This window comes from Semicossyphus pulcher, unplaced genomic scaffold (genome assembly GCF_022749685.1).
Source record: "Semicossyphus pulcher isolate SPU_LCO1_2020_fin unplaced genomic scaffold, fSemPul1.0.p SCAF_22, whole genome shotgun sequence".
NCBI lineage: Eukaryota > Metazoa > Chordata > Actinopteri > Labriformes > Labridae > Semicossyphus > Semicossyphus pulcher.
The window spans coordinates 10010057-10025494 of NW_027211696.1; the positions used below are offsets into that span (position 1 = coordinate 10010057).

The following is a 15438-nucleotide window of genomic DNA, read 5'->3' on the forward strand; positions in this document are numbered from 1 at the left end:
AAACCATGAAAATATGGTCTCTTTGTTTCAGGTATTAATTTGAGTCTGAGGCGCTCAGGAGAGATCTGATGCTTTCATCTGAAGCTATTTTTAGTCCGTTCATTGGAGTGGAAGCTTGAGAGGATGTTTAAGTCACATGCTTTATGTATGTCATGATTTACTTTCCAAATCTGTCTCTATTGGACTCTGGCTAGAACCCACACTACTGAAGTCGGAAGCTACCATTAGCCAGTCTTAGTTGAAACATGTTCCAGTTCTTTTGTCCACCTTGCTCCCGGCTTCATTTTGCCAGACATTGTTTGAACAGAAAGGTGCACTGATGCCATCAATGTCAAGGATATTGTGGCAGCCTATGACTCAGCGCAGTAGTGGAGGGCAAACAAACCTATATATAGCCACGCAATACATGTGCGAGGTGAGACAACAAGGTAAGAAAATAATCACTGTCTGAGCTGTCACTCTGAATCAATCACAATTCAGCAATAAGAAACGTTCATGACATGATTCATGTTTTGATTGTCAAAAGGAAAAACCTTTTAATAAAGTTGACCCAAATCTAAATATGTAATTAAAGGAGCAGCTCGCCCCTGGAAAAAGCCACTGTCAGTCAAAGCTGGTGTTTTCTGTAATCGATGGAAGCAACAATATTTGAAAGCGGTGCCATAGCTGTGGAGAAAGCTTGTGGTTTCGCCCATTCTACATTCCTACAACACCCAGCGTGCATTGCGCCCCTCCCTCTGAAAGGAACAGTCCAGCGAGAGAAACTGGAGTGAAATACTACTGTTTTCCACTCAAGGACATTGATCGCTGCAGGCAATGGCTCAGAGCAAAACAGAATCCGAAATACGACGAGAATATACCGGTGGATCGTCTAAAAAGATTTTCGAACGATCTTGAACGAGACACGATGGAGGCGGGCGTCCAAGATTGAGGAAGCGTAGTTTGTCAAGCTCCCTGGTTTTCCAGTGTCCTCTAAAGGCACAGAGCAAAATTGCATTTTTTTCCTACCATAATGGAATTAGCTCCCCATTATAGCACGCTAGGACTGAGGTTGAAAATCGGCGAACTGGCCCTTTAAGTTGACATTACATTAAGTGGCTACACAATGCTGTGGTTAGCGCTGTCACCTCACAGCTACGAGGCCTCTGGTTCGGATGCTGGTTCAGCCATGAATTAAATTGTGTCGACAAAACAACAAAATTTCAATAAAAAAAAAAAAAAAGTTATTTTGATAAGAAAGTTTATTTGTTTTGAATTAATTTAAATTTATCTCAACTTATCGTCTCCGATTTTGCCAATTTTAAGACACTTGCTTTTTTTAAGTTAAAGCAACTACTTTTTTTTTACAGTGTAAAAATGTGCGATTTAATCGAGGGATTTAAGAACTTAATTTCTAGAAAACCAGGAAGTATAGTGACTTGCTCCTAATTTACAGCACACCTTTGACACACTGATGACCTCACGGTGTTATTATAGCTGCTATTGTGACAGATAGGAAGTTTTTATAATATACCATAGTTCCTGCTTCTTTTATAGTTTCCTTATGACTTAGCAGCTCTATTGTGAGTGTCCGACACGGATAACTTAACTTGTGATGCACAGATTTGTGTGTGTGTGTGTGTGTTTACAGTGTGTCCATTGTGGGCTCTGTGCATCCTGTGGGACCTGCCTGTAGTGCCTTAATGTCTCTGCAAAGAAATGAAGGGCGGGGGGTGTTGACATGGACAGAATGTATGCGCACATATGTCAGACAATATTTGCAGACACACATCTGCAATCATGGAAACAAGTCGTACGTATGTATACACAACACACACATGCATGCATACGGTCTCTTCTGAGCGCTCGCTGCTCATTTGTCTCCTCTCATTACCGCTATCTCCTCCCTCTCCTCCTTTCCTCCCCACTTGTTTGTGCAGCTTGGGAGTCTACCTTCTTAGCCTCTTGGGCATTCGCTCTCTCTCTCCCTCTGTCTCTCTCTCTCTCTCTGTACGCACAGTTCAGTTGGCCTAGCCCACACTGTCAGAATCACACTCAGCAGCCCAGCTAGCCGGCCACAAACACACACAGCAGTTTGTCAGAGGAAGTAGGCCACTTTAATGGGGATGTGTGGAGTGCCTGTGTCTGCCTTAAGTGGATTGTAACCTGGAACTGCTTCCTCTTGCCAGGTAGGCTTTACGAACCATCACTTTATACCTCATCTGTGAAGTAAATCTGATGTTGAGGCTAATCTGAAAAGAGGGATTTCGTGCGTTTTTTTTTCTCGCTGCTTTTCTTCGGATTTAGACGAAAAATATTCCTGCAGTTAGTTTGAGTTGCTTGCAGTGTGGTGCTGCCGGGGGGGAGGGAGTGGTTTGGTCATACGGAGATATAAATAAGACAGAGAGATGGGAGGAAAGATAGTGAAAGCAATAAGGCGGATTTATCTTTCGGCATCTTTATGACATGGTGTCATGTGCGCTGAACTTTGTGATTCTGTTTGTGTCTAGTTTGCTTTCCTACTTTCTTTTTCTTCTTATCCACTTCTTCCTCTCTTTTTAATACAACAACCCCTGTAATTTTCTGACACAAAACACTGTTTACATCCCCAGTTTGCCGCTTTCTGTCCACTCGTTTCTTCTGGCTGTGTTCCCCGTGACGTGATTTTAGCCCTCCACATGGCTGGGGGGGGAGCCGCCGTAGGAAGCGAGGCAGGAGGACCGAGAGAGAGAGCAGCGGTAGGGAGATAGCCATTAGGACGACGCGCTCTAAACCGAATCCGAGCGCGATCAAGACGAGAAGATGGAGCAAACAGAGGGACCAGATGGGAAATAAACAACAGGAAGCACACTGGGGAAAATAGCTTTTTCCTCATTAGGGGAATTGAGAGGTTATTCTCTACTTAGAAAGAGAGACAGAGTTGTTTATAGTCGTCTGTGTTTGTGCCTGTTGATACACAAATAAGGGAATGATGGGTAGTTTCCGATTCGTGCATATGGTTGCTTGTGTTTGAGTGGATTTTACATAACACCGGTGTAAAGAGAAAAAGTGTCACCCTCTCAATCTTTCCCTTGTCTTTGATCAATAGTTGACAGAGTCAGCGGCCCATCCCTCTGCTGCACACACACACACACACACACACACACACACACACACACACGCAAACACAAGAGCGTGTCTGTGACTGAATGTGATCTATCAGCTGCTCTTACACAGCCGGTCCCGGCTTGTACAAATGAGATGTTTGCTATTTGTTATAACCTGGGAAATACAGTCTCGCACGCATCACGACCTCTTGTTTGTCTCGCACATAAACACAAAGGGGGAGACGGATCAAAACAAAATATGGATGCGTTTTCTGTCCCCAGCCTCTCATTCACACACACACACACACACACACACACACACACACACACACAGACACACAGAGCTGCAGGCACACAGATCTCTCTCCGCTCTTTTTCAGTGGTCACATTGTCTTCAGCTGCCTGGCGTCACGGGGGGAAAGTTACGTCAATGACATTTTCTCTCTGAACCCTCGGCTTATGTCAATAACGCCTTTGCATTTTGGATGTGACACTCGCTTCCCCCAAAAAAGCCAAACCCCATTTTTCTCCTAAAGGTTACGCATCAGTGCCGATTCTTTCTGAAAATAAGTTTACATACAAGAGTGTTACATCATACGCTCTGAGTTTTCGCATAAATATTAATGAGAATAGATTTCATGCTAATAAATAGCGTTTGACATCTCCAAGGTTGAACACACCGCAAAGTATTCATGTGAGATATTGAGCGACTGTATTTCTGATGTTCTGCTTCAATTAGAGATGCTGACATACAGAGGCTTCCTGCTACCCTGCAGTACTTCTTAATGAGATAAATAGCAATATTATTGCGTACATGTGGGTGGATGAGCGTTAATTATATGATCATAATTCTCAGGGAAGATGGAAAAAAAGTTAAACTAGACTGACTGACAAAAATGCTAGAATTCTACGTGAACTAGTCGCACTGGAATATGAAGCTTTAGCTAGATTATAGCGCCACCGTCTGTACCGATGGTGGAACACAAAAAATACCTCTCTCTGCATTTTATACTGGTATATTGGTCGCACCAGTATATAGGACGCAGCCCACTTTTAAGATGGGAAAAAAAAAAAGTATTAAAAGTGCGTCTTATGGGGCGCTCTTTAGCTTAGTTGGTAGAGCAGGCGCCCCATGTACAGAGGCTACAGTCCTCGTCACACTGATCGCAGGTTTGACTCCCGGTCTGCCGATCATTTGGTGCATGTCATCCCCCAATCTCTACTCCCAACATTTCCTGTCTATCTTCAGCTGTCCTATAAATAAAGCCAAAGGCCAACAAAATAATCTTTAAAAATAAAATTTTAAAAAAATGTGCGTCTTATACACCGAATTTTACTGTGACTATTTTAATAGATTAAGAGCTTTTAGGCGATTTTATACTTTTGTAATTGTTTATGCTTCTGTAATTGTCAGTTACGATGCAGCGTTCTTGGAATTCAATCAGTTGTTGCAACGCTTTCTAGACCTTGGCTGCAACTTTTCTGCACACAAAGTCACGTACGCCACCAAACTCACTTCTTTGATGTTCAAAATATTCATCCTCTGATGTCGGCAAATTTGTAGAAAGATCGGAGGGCATCTTTTACTGTGTCTTGAATATGTTTGGAACACGACATGCCGTCGATTGATTGAAAATTGATCGTCTGTCTTTCATGAGCTTCCTTATCCGGAAGTCTTATGGAGACTCTATACAGTGAATGCATGATAATAAATCGAATAGATCGACCAATCAGAGGCCGTGTTCCAAACTTTCCACCAATCACAGGTTACTGATGTTTGTGTCAGCGCTGATCTCAAACATAGTAATTCTCCTGTCTCTTATCAATAGTTTTAAACTGCCGCAGCAGCTGAAATAAACAGTAGAACAGTAAATGTAATAATTTGTAGATTCTCCTTGGCACATATGGATGACATTGTAATGTGCATGTGCTTTTGACTGCAGTGTCATTCAGTTTTTTACACATTTTATTTGGCATCTTGACACGGAAAATCGACTGGATGATGCCAGAAGACAAACAGCAGTTGTGTAATGTGTCACACAGGAAAAAGAAGTCTCCAAACATCGCAATCATTTTTCAAAAAGCTGCTGCGAAACTCATTTCTGGCCACAGCAAATCGCCGACCCGTGAACACCTCAAGGGACCTTTATTGTGCTTCGGCTATCTGTAAAAGAAATAAGACCATACAACATTTTTATGACTCTCGTAAGCCGGTAGTCTTATGGTACAAATTTTTATGATCCAGTATAAAAGATGTACTTTAATCTTCCCAATGTCCACCTTACCTCTTGTCCTCCTGTATTTCTTTTATCTCCACCCTTTAATCCCTCGCTCACTTCTCCGTCTTCTCCCTCCTTTTCGGCCCGATCGCAACGAAGGGGTTTGGCAGATAAACGACTATTACCTTCTCATCGCTCTCCTCTCAGTGAAATCGAGTGGAAAATAGGCCGGTGCATTGCGGTGCATATAATGAGGCCGCTCAGAGATCGATCATCTATATGATCGGGCCCCGTTAACGAGTTATTGGTGTAACACAAAGCAATAACGGCTTTCAAACCCTCAGACCGCAGATTGATCTGGACAGTTCATGTCAAAACATATCTAATGTGTGTTTAGTCTGCGCGGACATGGACGCGACACACACACACACACACAGACCTACAGGCTGTCTTCATGTCTGTCATACACGTTCTCATTATAAGCCTATCTATATTTAAACCTCTTTGAAATCAGTCCAAACATGTGTGACTGATTTGAAATAAGTGACCTGTGATTGCAGGAATGTAGAAAATGAACCGTCTTCGAGTTTACGTAACAACCTGTGACGTCTGTTGGAGCCAATGATTTCACTTAAGGCGATAATAAACAACTTGTGTCAATGAAAAAAGAGGAGAAATGTGGTTCAATCAGGATTTCTATCTCCTTATTATATCTAGCCTTATTTTAGTCTCAAGGACAACTTTAAACAGGAACATGCCTCCAAGTAACGGATGCTGAGTTTAATGAATGTCTTCTTTCAGGGAGTGCTAATGTTTTTACCACATCAAATACTTTCCTTCTTTTTCTCTCTCTTATATTTTCAGCTCCTCTTCTGATGAACTCTGTTTGTCTACCAGAGCTGTAAATAATGTAACTTTCACCTTTTGAGATATTTATTTGTGTGTTATAAATAGAAATTTTGTTTCCACTACCTCTCAGAGTAAAGAATTGTACTTTTTGCCACATTCATCTCCACAAAAGGAGCTTCATTAATTTGCAAAATGAAGTTATATACACCATGATAGTAACCATGTAATATAATATGACAGGGGTCATTCTGATGTATATGTGTACTTTTATTTCCAATACTTTTAGTAGCTGTAATGCTTCTGAACTATAACTTGAATAAAATGAATGCAGCACTTTTACTTATAATGCACTTTTACAGTGTAGTAACTCTGCTTTTACTGTAAAGATGTTATCTCGAAGATTTCAATTTCGTTCTCTTTGGCGCCTCTAATGGCGATAAATGGCTATTGCAGGAGTGAACGTCCCAATTTAACAAGATGTCTATGGTTGGCTCCCTTTGTCACGGTTGTAACTCTTGATTTTCCTCACTGACGGTGGCTTTCCTTTTTAGTTTGCCTTCATCTTAGCATCGAATTTATTTCTTTTTCTTTGGATCTTCTCTTATTTTTGAAGTTGTATCTGTAGTACAACTGTACTCGCAACACTTGTAGGGACCGGAAAAGCAGCCGCTTAGCTCGCCTACCCTCTTGTGCAGACCAACCACTGCTGGGTGATGGAAAACGCGTCACTAACTGGGCGCCACTTCTGTTTTTTTTCCGTGAATGTCGCCAAAGACACCCAGTCCATAATAATACTATATACTGCAAATGCAAAGGCTTTCATCAGTGGGCCATAGGCTCAATCACCATTGTGTTACCTCATTCGGATAGTGACTTAACAGACATTTAGTTACATGAAAATCTTTGACATTATCGCTTTAAAGCTACTGTGAGGAGCATTCGATTTGTGTTAGATTTGGCGCCCCCTGTGGTCAAAGCGCTACTCTTATCCAGTGTTGGGTAACATTACTTTTAAAAGTAACTGGTTACGTTATGTTTACAAGACAATCCTATAATGATACATCATGATATGTGATTAACTGAAGAATACAAAACACCCCTAAAAAGGTGAAGTGCAGGATTAATGCATTATTTGCTGCAATTGGGTGTCAGTTTCTCAGATTTTGACACACATTGAGATAAACAATAATGCGGTGACTCAAATTGGCGCCAGCAATACGATAATTGTATCACACCATTTGGGCTGATGATTTAAAGCGAAATCGATATTTTGACCCGGGTCTGAATGCAGATTGTTACCTTTCCCACTAAGCTAAAAAGCTGGCTTCATACAGTACTTTTACAGTGTAGTATCTCTGCTTTTACTTTAAAGCTACTGTGAGGAGCTTTAATTTTGTGTCAAATTTGGCGCCCCCCTGTGGTCAAAGCCGTACGTCTTATCTCTTTGCTGATCCTGTCCTGTACATGCGAAAAATCTCATTGTGCTTTCTTTTAACAGTTTAACAGGTCACTTACTGTCGATTATTTCTAATTATATGGAAATAATAAATCATCTTCCTGACGGTCTTTTGTAGGTTATATACCAACTGTTTCATAACCAACTAAAAACTCCTCACAGGATCTGAAATTTACATAATTTAATGACGTCAATTTGAAGTATTACAAAGTGTAAATCTATTAGTCATTCCAGAATATAGGGGGATTAAAAGTTAAGTTGCATTGGGGCCATTGGGATCAGAGGGGCTTGGTGCTTAGTAGACCCAACTGGCAGGGTTTGGTGGTGGGATCATCGGGAGTTTGTCGGTTGAGGGATCATATTGTCCCTAAGATCTAGATAAGACCCTAATGTGACGTTCGTCTTCATTTGGCAAGCTACTTTCTTGCCGGTGTAGTGCAACTTTTGTGACTCCACTAAAATTGCATTAGAAACGTATGGCTGTATATTCTGTAGTTACACCGACTGTAGGAGGGCTTCACGGTGGTGCAGTGGTCAGCGCTGTCGCCTCACAGCTTGAAGGCTCCGATTTCGAGGCCCGGTTCTGTCTCTGTGCGTCAGCCCTGTGATTGACTGGTGATCAGTCCAGGGTGTACCCCGCCCCCCAACAAATGAGTAAAATGAAAATGCCCAGTTTGAATAACTTCCTATTTCTTGCCCTCACTAAGATCATTTTGCTCCATTTCCCCTGACAGCAGGAAGTCTAGACTGCGCTGACCTTACGTGTCCTTTAAAGAAATCGATGAGATAAGTAAGTGGGCAAAGAAAACCAAAGAGCGGGGTAAACAAGAGTAATGCAGACCGATCGGTGGGAGTTACATCAATTAGACATCCTGCCAGCCACCTCGCTGTCGTGCCCATCCAGCACTGACTTATTAGGAGGAAGGGAGTCGAGACGGAGGGAGTGGCAGAGAGGAAGAGAAGAGCAAACATGCCCTTTTGTTTGGCAGCAGACAACATGTTTAACAGCATCGCTAATTGAGTTGAGCTGGATTGATGGAGGTTGGAGTTGAATCTGGCACATGTATTGGTGGAAACATTAAACCATTAATATTACACTAAGTAGAGTGAAGCAGGGGAGAGGCTTTAATGCTCTTTAATGTACTGTCTTACTTAAAAACACAGGAAATTAAATATAGAAAAAGGAGAGGAAGCAGATAAAGATGAAAGATGGCACCTTGAAATTGAGAGGCGGGAGGGGTTTCGGGGGAGAAACTATAATGACAGAGTTCATAGGTGCTTCTTTAGCTTTGGGAGAACAGCTGCTCCCCTGGGATGGGTCTCTTATTGCCATGGTAACAAGGACAGGGTTCACAGGATTGTCCCTGGATGTCTGTCCACGGCTGTGTGTGTGTTTTCGTTAGTTCTATCTTGAAAGAAGACTTTGACCTTCAGAGATGTAAACCTTTTTTGCAAGTGAAGGTCAGATTTGTCAGTTTTCCTTACTTAAGTCGGAGAGTTTGTGTCGTCTCTGTGTCTTTTCCACCCAGTTGGCGCAGTTACACTATACATGAGTCATGATTGAGCTATTTGGCAGGTTTCCCTGGAAGGTGCAACTTATTTTCTTAACAGATGGTGTTAAAACGAGGGCTTATGCTTTTTGCTAAATATGACAGTTGGAGTAGGATTATTAGACAGTTTGATGGCATGTGCTACATGATTTCTATTCCCATTACATAAGTGGTGGAAGAAGCAAGTAAACACAGTACAATTTAGGTCAAATATGTGTAGAAATATATGTTCAAATTTAGCCTATGGGATGTTATTTTTTAGCTGGATGCAGCTTCTGAAGTCTATTTCTATAGCTGTGCATATTAACAAACCACAGAATACAGGAAATAAGGTCAAGAGGAGCTTTCCTCTGCAGCCTATTTTAACTATTAAAACTAATATTTTGGGGGCTACAGACATCAACAAGCATGCTTATTTTTGTGTGATTTGTCCGTTTGCAAAAAGGTGTGCACTTTGTAGCCTTCCGTGATTATCCAAAAGGAGACAGATCTGTTTTTCTTTTAATTACGTTTAGAGCCATTAGGCCCTTTTTCCTTCCATTTCATTCCCTAAAACTATGTTTGTTTGAAGCGTAAATGTACCCTCAGGAAATGAGACTAAACAGACCTAAATCTAGATAAACTTTGTCATCTGCAAATGTGCTTCATCCAGTTTGTTCTAAGCCCACACAACCCCCAGAGTGCTCGTGTCTGCTGCCTTATTCAGCTCCAAACTGATGCAATAAAACGTTTTTTATTTAGCTTACAGAGCCTGAGATGCTCACTGCAAAAAACAAAACAGTTATATTATTAAAAGTGGACGTCCAAATTGTTTTTGATCGTTAGCAATAACTAATGATTGGCTTAAGTGTAACGTTAGAGCAAGGTCCTTGGAAACCTCTAAAGGATAAAGACATAGTGAGCGTAAGTAGCAGTGTATTATTTATTAATGTGAGGTTACTGTTAGTCATGAAAGGTCAACATGTGAGGTCACTTGTGAGAAGAGCATATAAAGTTCAAAAATATTTGAAAGATGCGTCAAGGAAGTGATAATGCACAGTAGGAGTGGGAATCCCAGGGATACGTTAGGATACCCACGATAATATCACGATACAGCGATTCTGCGATAACTGATATTTTGCAAGACAATCCTATAATGATACATCCTGATATGTGATTAACTGAAGAATACAAAACACCCCTAAAAAGGTGAGGATTAATGTATTATTCACCGCAATTGGGTGTCAGTTATTATCGATATTTGGCGCCACCGATACGATAATTGTATCACACCAGTTGGGACGACGATTTATCGCGAAATTGATATTTTGTCCCACCCCTACTGCACATTATATTAAGCGTTTTGTTATAGCAGAATGGAACCTGACATGGTGGGCAGGACTCCTCCGCTATAACAACCCGCTCGCTATACATTATCCAACCTCTCACACGGCTATTAGCATTCTCTCCGCTGTTTTCATCTCTTTTCTTTTTTCCTTCTGTAAACAGACCGACGTCAGATTTACCGGAATTCTTTCGGCGGACTGATATGATTACAGTTACTCCTCCAGGTTCTGCGATTAGAGCAACATCCCTAGCAACGGTCTGTTCTTTATAGCAACGGTCTGCTGTAGAGGAATAGCAGACCTGTGTAAAGTAATTAACCAATCAGAATCAAGTATTTAACACAGCCGTGTAATAAATTGATGATTCATGCAAAGTAGCAACAAAAACTAAGTCCAGATGAGGAATGTTGTTAATATGGAAATTATGAAAAAATAAATGGGCGATGAATGAATAGTTATCACAAAAGTTCTCAGATAACCTGAATGGTGAAGTTACATGGTAGTCCATCCAACAGCTATAGAGACAGTATGAACCACAAAGCCAATGTTGGCGCAACTGGAGAAGTCAGGTGTTCACCAAAGTCATAAGGATTCATCAATCATGAATGTCTGTTCAGAATAACCTGCCAACTGAATAAATGAGATATTTGTGCCTTGACGGCAGTTGACTGACTGAATGGCAGACGATGCCATTGAACTTTCAGGTTAGCTTCACAATAACAAAAGTGTACCCTGTTTTCTGCACCATACATGTAAAGAACGTGTGCTAAAAAGACCTCAAGTCACGTTCACTAGGGCTTGCTTACATTTGATCAAAAAATGTCAGTATGGCTGCCTCCTGGCCTTGAAGACAAGAAGGCCAAGAAGCATAGTTTAAGCTCATTGAACACATAAAGTTAGCTGACCAACAAAGCATTAAATCACATCTTCTCAGTTAGCTGAGTCCAGTCTCTTTCTGTTCGACCCCTTACTACAAAGACATACCAAACTACTTATGTTTATAAATTCAGATTTATACAAATAATTCTCTGTAGCTTATTTTACTGTGCTTTGTTGGTTTGTTGGGTGTTAGGTCGTTGTGAGAGCAGTAATCCTGCTCATGGTGCATCTACATTATAAAACCAACACGGCCATGTTCCAAGCTTTACTCTCCGCTCATCTCCTGTTTTATGTCCGTCTCTCTGCCCTCTTGCACTTACTCATCTCATTTCTGTGTCGCTGCCATTCCCTGACTCCCCTCTTCCCTTCTGCTTGTCTTATCCACTTTGTCTCCTCCATCACTCTCATACCCTCTGCATCCCACTCTCCCTGCCTTTTAGCGTTGGTTGTGTTTCCTTGCTTAATTGAGAGATTGTATTGTGTTGAATCATTGATGACTTTGAGCCGCATTTGAATACATTTGTGTTGCACTTGCAGCCCGTTCCCCATTACCGTGTGTCTTTTAATTCATCTTTTGAAGCAGGCTCATTGAAGAGAGAATGTAAGAGGCGGTAATTGGCATAATAAGAAAATGCCTTGAGGATTTATGTGTTTGTTGATATGTCTTTTCTATCCATATCTTTATATAAGAAATGAGGACAGAATTGAAAGACACAAAGGGTTAGCGTCTAGCTCCTTGTCTGTATCCTCTTGTGTGTGCTTCTTTGTGCGTCCACTGTAGGGACTGTGAGGAGGAACAAGTGTATCTGACAGGACAGGTGGCTCCATTGTGTCTCAAGCCATATCTTCAACAGACAGGGCTTTATGTGTGTAAGACAGGGAAAGAGAGATGGAGGTCAGGGAAGTGCAGGAAAGGGAAGGAGGAACTGTCTGTGCAAATCATAGGTCGAAATATAAGATGGATCGGAAGACCAATAAATGTTCATCGCATTATTTTTCAAATTGTCCACAATCTGACAAGACTCATAAATCAAAAGTCATAATTTTTCGGACAATGACTCACTATGCTGACTTGGACCACCGTGAAAAATAGGAAAGAACAGGAGAAGGAGGGGCAGAAAGGGATAAAGATGGAGGCTTTACTTCCACTTTCCTCCATGGCTGTGCATTGCGTTCTAAAAATACCCCTCATCCACCCAGAGCATCAGCAAGAAGCCTTGATGTCTTGGTTGTAACACTACTGTGAACTGTTTGGATGGGATCACAGGGAGGTTAAGAGGGAGTTACGATGGAAGGCTGGATCACCTTGGGGCAGCTGTATGTACCCATGAACATCAAGAAGAGTCAAGTTTAAATCTATAGCCTTGAGTCTCTGCTCTTGCCTCAAGGGTATCACAGTGGCCACACTGGGAAATGGTAATTTAACCCAATACCACCCCAAACAAACAAGCAGACAGAAGGTCTGATAAACCTTGTAGTATGTGACTCATAGAAAGATCCCACCATGGAGCAGTTTTTCAGTGCTGCCCTTTGGAGGCTTGGAACAGAATTTGAATTCCCTGTCCTTCAGTCCGTTTGATGTCAATTATCAAGGCTGGGTTGTTTTGGCAGTAGGCTAAGCAAGTGAGCCCAGACGCTTTTCTTCCCAGCAGTGCCTTCAAGCTCCACCTGGGGTATCACATGGCGTTCTAAGCCAAATCAGAGTTATAATCCCTCAAGCAAGTTCAAGGTCTACCCTGCGGTCTTCTTCAAGTTGGACTTGGCTAGAAAACTTCTGAATTCTAATGGGAGACATCCAGGCATCCTACCCAGATGCCCAAGACACCTCAGTTGGCTCCTTTCAATGTGGAGGAACAGAATGGACCCAGCCACCCAAACAAGGAAACTGATTTGGCTTCTTCTTTTAATCCATTATTCCTTACCCAAAACTTGTGACTATAAGGGTTGAAATGTAGTGCAGACTGGTAAATTGAGATCAGTATTTGCCACAACGGTCCGGTACAACACCAACACTACTGCTGACCCTGCATTCATCTGCCTGTCCAATTCACACTCCATTTTACACTCAATCTCTAACAAGACCTGGAGATAGTTGATCTCCTCTGCTTGGGGCAGCACCTCATTCCCAACCTGAAGGGAGTGATCAACTGTTTCACGGCAGGTAATTAAGGCGTCAGACTGAGAGATGCTGGCCAACCACTTTACGCGAGACTTCAAACTGCCCCAGTGTGTGCTGGAAGTCATTGACTGATGAAGCCATTAGAACCACATCATCTGCAAAGAACAGAGATGTGATTCTGAGGTCCCTCAACTGGCCACTGCACGCCCCCTGGCTGCATCTTGAAATTCTGTATTATTGTCAGCCAGACCTTTCGCCAATGGATTGTACTTGCGTTCAACATTGTAGGTGTGTCATTTATCGAGGCAGCAGTCAAAGCCAGCACATTTATTCCCCAATAAATAGTACCCAGTTTCGGATAATGGAAAAATGGGGTATAAAAACAGCTTAACATTATTAAACAATGTTGTCTGCTGTGTCTTCTTTACAACAAACCTGCCAGAAGAGCGGACAGTGTTTTGTCATTATCTTTTGTGTTTGTGAAGCCCATATCTCTTTCTGTCAAGTAATATTCAGGAATTTAATATGTATCTAATAGGTTCATTTTTCTATATCTTTTTGTCAGTATAGTATGTAATGCTAGGTTGATTGATAGTTTCGGTCAGTGATAGTATGTGTTTACAAAGAATAGAAAATGTCCCAGGACAGAGCCTTGGGGTTCTCCACAGCCCACATTACAGAAACATGAGCTCATATTGTGGCAGGAGACACAGTGACCCCAATTTCAGACCTCAGTGTCTTGTATCCAGATATACTGAATTCATATTGTGCATATAGTTCACACCACCAACTACATTCATCACTTCTGCTTCTAGTTCAGGTCATACACTGTTAAACAAAAGCAATGTAGCCTGGTTTCTATTCTTGGCGAGCAAACACTTGCACAGTATTTATGCAATCTCCATTCCAGACAGTGAATAACACCAGTTTTTAGGATTGTTTTTTTTTTGGGGTTGACCTTGATTAAAACTAAAAGCTATCTGCAGAGTTTATAAATACAGGTCACAGTTTAGGGCCTTGTACAAACAGGGCAGGAGTATCTGGGGAAAACTAGAGCTAGCTGCAAAAGTACACAAACAGCTTGTGAAATATCATGAGAGCTGTCTGAAGCAGTCAGTTTTATCTCCACTTAGAGCAGAGCGTCTTGTGACTGCAGCTTGTCGTCACGGGTTAACTTGACCAGCACAATGAGGCCCTTCACAAGACTTGCTGCTGATTTAAAGGAGGCAGAATTGATTTGACTTGTTGGAAAACGCTATAATCATGCTTATTTTATCGTGGAAATAGCCTCATTACCTCAAATGGAAGCAAGTTTTTTATATAACTTTTCAACAATTCCTTATTTCCGCCTGACTTATTGAGTATCAAGTGGGTTTGCATGATTTTGGCCCACTCAGTGCATTTGTAATGATCCTCCCGCTGAGGGCTCTGTAAGGTGGAGGAGGTTAAAGCAGCATTTAAAAGCAGCAGATTTTAGGACGGAGGTTTTGCAGGTAGATCGCCAAAGGCAGGGAGTGTGTGTGTTTGCACTTTACACACAAGTGCATTTTAATGTGCGACAGAGATATTGTGTTCGACCCTCAGAAGTTGGCGAGGGCAGTTTTGGGCTCGTATATGTGTGGTCTTTTGGGTGAACAAGATGCTTGGCTTTTGCTAAGAAACCATTTCTGCACAAGGTTAGGCTTGTCTTTTTTTTTTATCCCACAATCCCTTAGGGCACAGTACCAGTTAATTTGAATCAAGCTCCAGCGTAGTACCGTATCTGGAGCTGCATGAGTGAGCAAACAGCGAAGCTCTGGCAAAGCGGACGTTTGTGGGTCTTATAAACCATAATTAGCACAATAATAAATGCCTGTTTAGAGACGTGTAACCCATCCTAACTCAAGGGTTAGTTTGACAATACCCACAGTTGTTGACATTTCTAACCAGGAAGTCTACGTCTGACCCATCCTGTCCACGGTCAGAGGTCATGAAGG

General features: G+C 41.8%; 1 protein-coding gene across 6 annotated transcripts in view; it reads left to right on the forward strand.

Moving 5' to 3' along the window:
• The window catches only part of rgs3a (regulator of G protein signaling 3a), a 145432-nt gene that overhangs the window by 88817 nt on the left and 41177 nt on the right, over positions 1 to 15438 (forward strand). The window contains exon 1 of one of the 6 annotated variants that reach the window (XM_069672924.1): positions 2123 to 2168. The exons of the other annotated variants lie outside the window; for them this stretch is intronic. The gene's annotated coding sequence lies outside the window, so the exon portion shown is untranslated. Of the gene's footprint in view, positions 1 to 2122; positions 2169 to 15438 lie in introns of those variants that run through there. 6 annotated transcript variants of the gene reach the window in all.